Consider the following 9429-nt stretch of genomic DNA (forward strand, 5'->3'; position numbering starts at 1 on the left):
CAGCAGTACAGGGTGTTTAGAAGTGAGACATGTTAATCAGCAGGAGTTGCTTGAATACATCAGGAAGGAGGCCCATTTGAACCGACTGATTTGGAAGATGATTGGGGGACATTCCAGGTAAGGAGGAGCCAAAGCAAACTCACAGTTGGGTAAGGAAGGGAGTAAACATGGCTCCCCAGAACACTTCTGTAACCAACCTTATCAGTTATTCTACCAGCAGTGCCCTCCATGCTGCCAAAGCTTACCTTTTTTTGGAGGGGGGGGGCGGCGGGGACCAGGAACCAAATTTAGGACCTTATGCTTGCCAGGAAAAGTGCTGTGCCACTGGGCTATATCCCCAGCCCCCATTTTTCAAGAAATCCAGAAATCCAGATTTTCATGTGAAGCTTCCCAATCTGTAAATACAAATAAAATACAATAGAAAAGACAAAATCACAGGATGAACCAACTAAAACAGGTCCATAAGCCAGCTGTGGCCTCTTGGCCATGCCATAGAATTTTATAGCAGAGGGAGGGCCATTTCATATTTACCCTAAGAAGGTCATGGGTTAAGTGTTACTCCTTAAAAATGTGCAAAAAGAGTTTGTGTCTCTTGGATAAGCCATGACCTCCAACCAGTTAAAGACAAGATTTTAGGTCTTTTTGAATAAGCTGGTTCCAGTCTGTCTTCATTCTTGTTTGCTTGTTTTATTTTTCATTTTTGATGTTCTTTTGCTGAACAAGGAATTAAATCCAAGGGGTACTAAGCTACATCTTCAACCCCTTTTTAAAATTATTTTGAAACATAATATCCCAAATTGCCCATACTGTCTTCAAATTTACAATCCTCCTGCCTCAACCTCCTAAATAGCTGGGATTATAGGCATATGCCATCGCACCTGGTTCTCATTCTTTTGTAGAGTGGAAATAAGACTTTTCCCTCTTGTGGAGTTATCACAGAGAAGTGACTCCCAACACATTAGATGTCAGATGTGCCGAGTTTGTGTCTCCCAGCATGGAAGAATGGATTTGAGGACAAAGGTCAAGCGTAGGAAAAGTTTATTGAGAAATAGGAGGGGTCCCGAAAGTAGGTTGCCACTGAGGCTTTTTGTCAAGGGTATTTTATACAGCAAAATCACAACTTAGATAGCTACTGGTCAAACTACAATCAACCTATAGGATTACAAGTTTAGTTGCATTGCTAATATTGATCCAGTAGGGAATTGAGCACATAGCGAGAGTATATGGCTCCGTCATTAACTTTAGCTCATCCACTTCCAACATAGGAAGAACAAAACGTGCTTGGAAAGGGATGGGAGTATGGGTCAGAGTGCTCTGGTCACCCACCTGTGCATGTGGTGCATTAGCTAGGCTCAGTGGGCCGGGTGGAAATTACAGTATAGTCCCACACTGCTGTTTATTTCCAGGGAGGCTTGCAGGCCTGGCCATCAAATCCCCACCCTACGTCCTGGCTCTCTCCAGATTCACTTCAGCCACAATGGCGATGTGTCTCATCTCCTGCAATTGCTGATTGCCCATCAATTTCTATCTAACTTAGCATTTGATGAGTGGTGCTGTTTCAGTGAGGAATCTGACTTTTCTTTTTGGGTCCTATTGAATACCTTACAGTTCTAAGTATCTTCACTGTCCAACGGACTTTCTTTCTTTCTTTTTTCTTAATAGAGTTTTACTGAATTGCTAGGACTAACCTTGAACTCGAGATCCTCCTGCCTCAGCCTCTCTAGTAGCTGGAATTATAGACATCTACAGCTTGCCTAGTTTTAAGTATCTTCAGAGGGCCACTGTTGGGAGCCTCTCATGCATTTGGCAGGCCCCATGAGAAGTGTGCACAGCTCAGGGAGCTGATGCATGTAGTGACCTGACCTTCACTTAAGATAATACACTTTTCTCTTGTCCCTGTGAAGCCACCAGCTAATTACAGAGTAGATATTCTTCCTGTCCCAGATTCTACCTTCCCCTTAAACTCTGCATGAATATATTCATATGCTGATTGTATAAGTAAATGTGCTGTGGGTGCTGGGCAGTTCCTTTTTTCCATCAGGAATGGGCTCAATCTGACCTTGGCTTTTGCATATGGATTCCTATCTTTCTTCACTCCCACTGACCTCCTTCCAAAGTTTCAAGAGCTGCGCAGGTTGCCGCAGACCACTGTATCCGTGGAATGGTAAATGGATATTCCTTGGAAAACAAAGTCCCATGCCAGTAATTAAATGACATTAGGGATGAAACAAATTTAAAACTGATGGGTTTTGTTTTGAGATGGGATCTTACTGTGTAGTCCAGGATGCCCCTGAATTCACTGTGTAGCCTAGGCTGGTCTCAAACTTGTAATCCTCCTGCTTCAGCCTCCTGAGTACTGGATTTACAGATATACACTGCCATACCCAGCTTTAAACTGGTTCCTTTACTACTTCAACTCTATAAAATGTCAGTTTGCAAATTGGGGCATGGTAACACATACCAATAATCCCAACACTCAGGAGGCTGAGGCAAAAGGATTACCGCAAGTTTGAGGCCACCCTGGGATACATACTGAGTGTAATTCAGGCCATCCTGAATTACACTGGGAGACTCTTTCTCAAAAAAAAAAAATTCAGTCTGCAGTGAAGATCTTAAACCCAGAACATTTATCCAGAGTTCAGTTTCTTCAATTCTGAATTACATATTTTTCACATTTTTGGGTTTAGATATGTTTTATCAATACATTAATTTAATATGGTTTTTTTAAAAGTAGGAAAATTTATTGGAGAAAAAGAATGGGACTAGTAATAGCTCCTGAGAGACTGGAGGGGTCCTGAATGTGTTGCCAACAAGCCCATTTCTTGAAGCTTTATAGCCAGGTGTAGTATAATACACCTGTAATCCCAGCATTCAGGAAGCTGAGGCAGGAGGATTGTTGTGAGTCTGAGGTCAGCCTGGGCTACATAAGTGAATTCAAGGCCAGTCTGAACTACATGATGAGATGTTGTCTCAAAAAAAAAAAAAAAAAAGAATAAACAAATTTTCCAAGAAATTAAAACATGTATAATCACAGCCTGAGCACTAGAATAGAAAGGCAGGTTAGAAAGAGCCACATCCAGAAAATGCTCTTAAAGGGCTGGAATAGTGATTGTACCTAGTTGACTCCTACTGGCCCCCTACTGCTGGAGATTATCTATAAGGCTGACGTTTCTTGTCCTAAGTCCCTCTAGTGTTAGCTGTAGGGTAGAGAAAAGGAATTTAAAGACTCTTGTTGAGCTTTTGTAGATCCCACTGTAGTTTTTCCTGCCTTAATGAACCATAACAGTGTTCAGCTACCGGTGTAGCTGGAAACTTCCAGAAGGGATCAGCAATTGGAGCCCCTTTTTATATCTAGCTTTTATTGCTATGGTATTGTTATACTTCTCTGCTGGGTGTTTAAGACCAAGTTAAAGTGAGACCTGTGTTAATCAAAATTAACCTCTTGCTGTCTATCAAGGTCAGTTAAGTCTCCTCAGGCGTTACTTTTAGAACCATGTACAGAGCTTCTCTGCTTGTTTGTCCGTGTCAGCTGCCAGAATGGATCATGGTCTTGCTTGACCGCATTGCTTTCTATGAAAGTATAGGAGACTTTTCCCTCTTTGGTGACCTTCATTTGACACATTGTTGATTCCTGTCCTCTGGGGTCCAGCAATCACCCTGCTCAGGACGTTGGGTGACTCACCAAAGTTGTAGAATCCTGTAGAAAAGGTTCCCTCATGTCCAGGATTCTTGTGGACCATCAAGCCTGTATCTAAAAGTGTCTCCCTGCCTTGGAGTCCGCAGGTTCACATTGTCTGCTTCATTGTGCAGACATGGGCTCTGTTTCATCAGTGTCAAAACAAGCAAGTATATAGACTTCACAGGAAGTCAAAATCCCCTTTGTCGTATGTAATACTCTCTCCTTAATTCTTCCATGTAAGTCACATACTCTACATTCAGAGTTGTTGGTGCCTTTATTCTTTGCACCCTCCGTGATCTCTGCCTGGTCCTACTAAAGCTGCTTCTGAGCCCTAAGACAAAGCTCTAAGACAAAGTGGTTCTTGTGAGAGAAGCTGGTATTATCCCAAGAGACAGCAACATTTGAAGTCAGACCAAAAACTGAACATATTTGGAAGCCTCTCAGGACTGCTACAAAGCACAATACCAGGCAGCTGGGAGAACATGGACCCATAGGGCAGGGATTCAAAGTCTTCATTTATTAATTCTATGTACAAGTGTCAGGAAAAAGTCATCACTTAAAAATATTGGGGTGTGGGGACTGGGGGTTTAGCTCAGTGGCACAATGCCTGCCTGGCAAGCAGAGGGTCGTGAGTTCAATTCCCAGTACCAGAAAAAAAAAACAAAAAACAAACAAACAAAAAAATTTGAGGTAAAAATAAATAAATAAATAAAATAAAAATATTGGGGTAGAAGGCAAGACAGGTAGCCCAATGGTAAAGCCCTAGTCTGGTAGACACAAAACCCAAGTTCAATATCCAGCATTACAAAAACACAAAAAAATTAAAGTACCTCTACTGATTTCTTCTTGATTCCCCCCAAATGAAGACATTCTTCAGCAAGGGGAAATTGATTTATGTTGGTTGTGGGAAATTAAAAATATACTCCTTGGTGCTAACTTCTACCTAAATGTTTGCTGTTATTATTTGGTGCTTTCTAGCAACCTCCTCCCATTTCTACTACTTTAGGAGACTATAAAGGTGAGATGCTAGCTGCCACCTTAGAGATTGCCATTATCCTGTATCCTACTTGATTAACAAGCCCAGTTCAGTAGGTTTCACTATAGAAACTCATAACTTCATTATCGTATTTGCTGAAAGTCTAAAACGTTTGTGGTCTTACCAGTTTCACATTCTGTTGACACACTCTGGGTCTTGAATGGTCTTAGTCGGCCTTCTGGTTGCTTTATAAAGTTCTATTATCCTCCTTTCGTGTAACAGTGTTCAAAGTTAGATAAAAGACCTAAGGAGGAACTTCAGGGGGAAGTCAGTGGACTATCGGGGAATTTAACTTGATTCTGTTTTCTTTGTCCTTTGAGGATCCTTCTTTCAGTTCTCCACAATGCCACAGAGAACTGAGAATGGTCTATTGGGTGTGTTAAATACAAATGAAATGGAAGTGGAGATGAGTAACATGAGAGAAAAATGTCTTACAAGCTCAACAAAGTTAGTAGAAAGCAAAAGTTACAACAGCAAGGTATTTTCCAAAGAAAAGTACTTTCAAACAATAAAGTCAAAAAAGCTAAGGAAAGGGGGAAGAAGTCAGTACGTGATTATCACCATGCAGCAAAATAGGATGTGGTCTCTGTACAGGGTACAGAGAAAGTGATAAGTGCTGTTCAAGGAGGGTGAGAGCAAATGCAGTATTATGTATATAAGGAAGAGTTGTTTGATATTCTTCACCATACACAACTCAGCACTGGACATGGCACGCGGACACCCATGCTCAAGGAGCTCCAAGGAAAATATGGCAATGTCGCCAAAGAAGTCATTATCTTATATCTGACTCAGTGCCACCAGAAAAAGCCAGTGCCCAAGAGAAGCCTTGCACCCATGACTTTTAAGGATGTGGGCTCCAGATGCCAAGCTGAAATACTTGACATGCAGTCAAATGCTGATGGCAAGTTCAAGTTTATTTTATATTACCAGGACTACTTGACCAAGTTTGTTATTTCACAGCCTTTAAAGGCCACAAAGGCCAATAAGGTGGCCAGTGTTTTGCTGGATATTTTAACAATTCTTGGTGCACCCAAGAATTAGACTCTGTGTTAGACTCTGACAGTGACATAGGGTTCACAAAGGAAGTTGTTAATGAGCTCATTAAGGTATGGCTCGACCCTGAGATTGTCTCTGATAAGTACCACCCTTCCTAAGGCCAGGGCTCCCTGGAAGAAACAAGCCATGATGTGAAAAACACGGTAAATGCCTTGGTGCAAAGGAACCACTGGTCTCACTGGGCTGAAGGCCTACAGTTCATGCACACGGTGAGAATCGGGCCTTTGATGTCTCCTTGCAGCAAAGTCCATATCAGGCAACGTTTGGCTGTAAAGCCAAATTTAGGCTGTATTTGTCAAACTGACCCTGGGAGACTGTGGCCATTCTACAAACAGGAAGAACTAGAAGTTGCAAAAGAACAGCTAGAGAACAGCTTGTGGGTCAGGAGGGGGAAAGGGCTGAGACAGGTGCAGACAGATGTGGTACTGAAGAGGACACTGATGCCACCTCTCCTGAAGCTACAGGGCCTAGTACCTCACCAGCAGCCCTGGGTCTCCTCTGCTGGTAAACAGACACCTGCTCAGAAGAGAAAAGCAAATCCAGCCTTTGTATTTTTTCCTAGGGCTGTTGTAACAAATGACCACAAACTTGGTCGCTTAAAACGACAGACATACAGTCTCTCCTAGTTCTGGGGGCAAAAGTCTGAAATCAAAGTGTCTGTAGGGCTGGTTCCTCCCGGGGGCTCTGGCAGGAACTCCATTCCATCCCCTCCTGTCTTCTCTGGTGGCTGCCAGCCATCCTTTAGTGTTTTTTGGCTTGCAACAGCGTAAATCCAGTCTCCATCTTCACATGGCCTTCTCTCTAGTGTCACTGTGTACATTCTCCTTTTCAGTCTTGTCTAAGAGCACCATTCAATACCAAATTCACATTGCTGGCTTTAGGGCCTGCCTCAATCAAAGGCAACCTCAGGGCTGGGGATATAGCTCCTTGGGAAGCACCTGGGAGCTATATCCCCTATATACCAGCCTGGGAAGCTCAAAGTCCTGAGTTTAATTCCCAATACCACAAAAAAAAAGATGATCTCAATTGAGGGTCTTACCTGAATTACATCTGCAAAGACTTTTTCCAAGTAAGGTCATCGTCGCAGGTACCAGGACATATCTTTTTGGGAGACACAATTCTATAGTCAATAGCAGATTATGTTTGAAAACAAAAACTGATGGAGTTTTACGCATGGGAGAGCTGGTGGGACTGCCCTACATCTATTTAAATATTCCTCCCCCTCAGACACATGGAATCATCAAAGGAAGTGGCCTCCTCACCAGCTGGGCTCTATTTTATGCTTCAAGAGAAGCCATGCAGGCCGGGTGTGGTGGTGCATGCCTCTAATCCCCACACTCGGGAAGCTGAGGCAGGAGGATTGCCACAAGTTTGAGGCCAGCCTGGAATACATAGTGAGTTCAAGGCCAGCCTGAGCTATGTAGCGAGACCCTGTCTCAAAAAACAACAACAAAAAAGAGAAGCTATACGTGCCGTCCTTGCTCTCAAAAGTGTGTACACAGGAAATTGTGTCATTTGAAACATTTAAAAGTAGGTCAGAATAAGGCATGGCTGGAATTTGGGTCTGAGTCTGCCACTTATCTACGCCTCAAGCATATAAAAGCATGTTGTGTTCCTGGCACAGGACAGTTTATTCCAGGAAGTGACCAATGGGAAACAGCCAAGGTCTCTGGAGCAAAACACAAAAGTTGGCCTGAGGTCACTGCTTCATCCAGAGAGGGATAGGGCAAGTCCAGTCTGGGTCACAGTGCAGACTAAGGATGACTGACCTACCACAAGGGAAGAAAAATGCCAGGGATTTGTTACTGCCATAGGAGATGTTCAGTGAGTTGACTGAATAAGTGATTTTGCATAGGCGTTCACAGGGAAAGAGAAAGGGACTATAATCTTTTATTCTTCACACAGGCCTCCTTTCTGAATGTTCCAGAACCATCTAGAAACTATTCTGATTGCCTATAATGCCAGGGAACAACCTAGTAGAGCTGCATGTGCAATGCACATGCAGGGGCTTTCTCCAAAAACGTGAAGTTTTACAATGCTACTTGTCTGGTACCAGCAAATCCTCTCTTCTGCGTAAGAGTTGGAGACTTCTGTTTGTTGCCCATTCCTTTCTTTTTTTTTCTTTTCTTTTCTTTTTTTTCTTTTTTTTTTTTTTTCTTTGCTTGTACCACAGGAAATTGAACCCAGGGCCTTCACATTGAGCTATACCCCCAGTCCTTTGTATTTTATTTCTTTGAGACAGGCTATTGCTGTGTATTTCGGGCTGGTTTTGAGTTCACTCTGTAGCCCAGGCAGGTCTCGGACTTGCTACGATCTTCCCGCCTCAACCTCCTCAGTGCTGGTACTGCAGGTGTGCACCACCACACCCAGCCCTTTTTATTTTGAGGCAGGGTCTTGCTAAACTGCTCAGATGGGATTTGACTTTGTGATCCTCCCACCTCAGCCTCCCAGAGTCCTGGGATTGTAAGCCTGTACTACCAGGTCTAGTTTCTTTTAAAAAGTGTCGGCAAGTGTCCAGGGAAACTGCATAATTTTTCAATAGGAGATGACATCACTTCCCAACTTGGTTGGGGGGTCCAAAATCTTGCTCTATTCTTGGTCTAGCGCCTCACTTTTCCATTCTCTTTCCAGCCTATTGTCCTTTTTTGTACTTAGCCTAGCAGGACCTGGGCGGGAGGTGGGGGGCTTGAAAAGGGATGTTCGCGCCCCCTCCCTCCGCGGCCCTGCCTCCTTGCGGAGCAACCTGGCGCCACCTCATCAAGCGTGTGAGTCATTGTGTTGTTTTTCCTTCCTGGGAGGTTTTCAGGCTCTGCTGTGTTACTCTTCCCTGTTGGCCTCTCCGAGCTTGCAGCGGAAAGAGTTGGCGATGGATTCCCAGACGCAGTCTGACCTTACACTGCAGCGCCGTGCGTCAGCGTGTGGGCTAGAGATCGCCAGTTGGTGCACTGTGGTGGGTTCCAGGCTAGCCTGAACTATACATAGCGAGACCCTGTCTCAAAAAAAAAAGAAAATCTGGATGTCTGGCACTTCTTGAAAACTCGGAAGAAGTGCCCCACATCTGTGCAGGGCAGCACATGACAGGAGACGGCCCAGGCATGCATCCGGTCTGGCTGCCATCTGGGCCGCTCAGTATGCGCATGCGTTTCTGTGGCCCACTGCTTAAGAAAGACTGGGAACAGACCTAGGTATCTCTAGGAACTTATAATAAAAGTGACGTTCCACACCAGTGGAAAGAGATGTGTTCAATTAATGGTGCTTATCAGTTGGCTGTCCATCTGGAATAGCATCAATTTTGGTCTCAACATTTTTTTTTTTTTTTTTGGAGACAGGGTCTCACTATGCAGTTCAGGCTGGCTTTGGGCTCACTGTGTAGCCCAGGCTGGCCTCAAACTCACAGTGATCCTCCTGCCTCAACCTCTCGAGTGCTGGGATTACAGGCGTGCACCACTACGCCTGGTTTCTAAAATTTTTTTTTTTTTTTTGAGCCAGGGTTGAGCTATGTAAACATTTTTTAAAAAGAAAAAAATGTAAAAAGGTCAGGGAAAGTAGATTTTTGTGATCTTGGAATGGAGAAAGCCTTCCTAAACCATATATAAAATTTAGAAACCATACAAGATTGATAGACTTGACTACATAAAAAATATCTATGGAAAATACC

The sequence above is a fragment of the Chinchilla lanigera genome, unplaced genomic scaffold, assembly GCF_000276665.1.
Source record: "Chinchilla lanigera isolate Chin_1 unplaced genomic scaffold, ChiLan1.0 scaffold00066, whole genome shotgun sequence".
Lineage (NCBI taxonomy): Eukaryota > Metazoa > Chordata > Mammalia > Rodentia > Chinchillidae > Chinchilla > Chinchilla lanigera.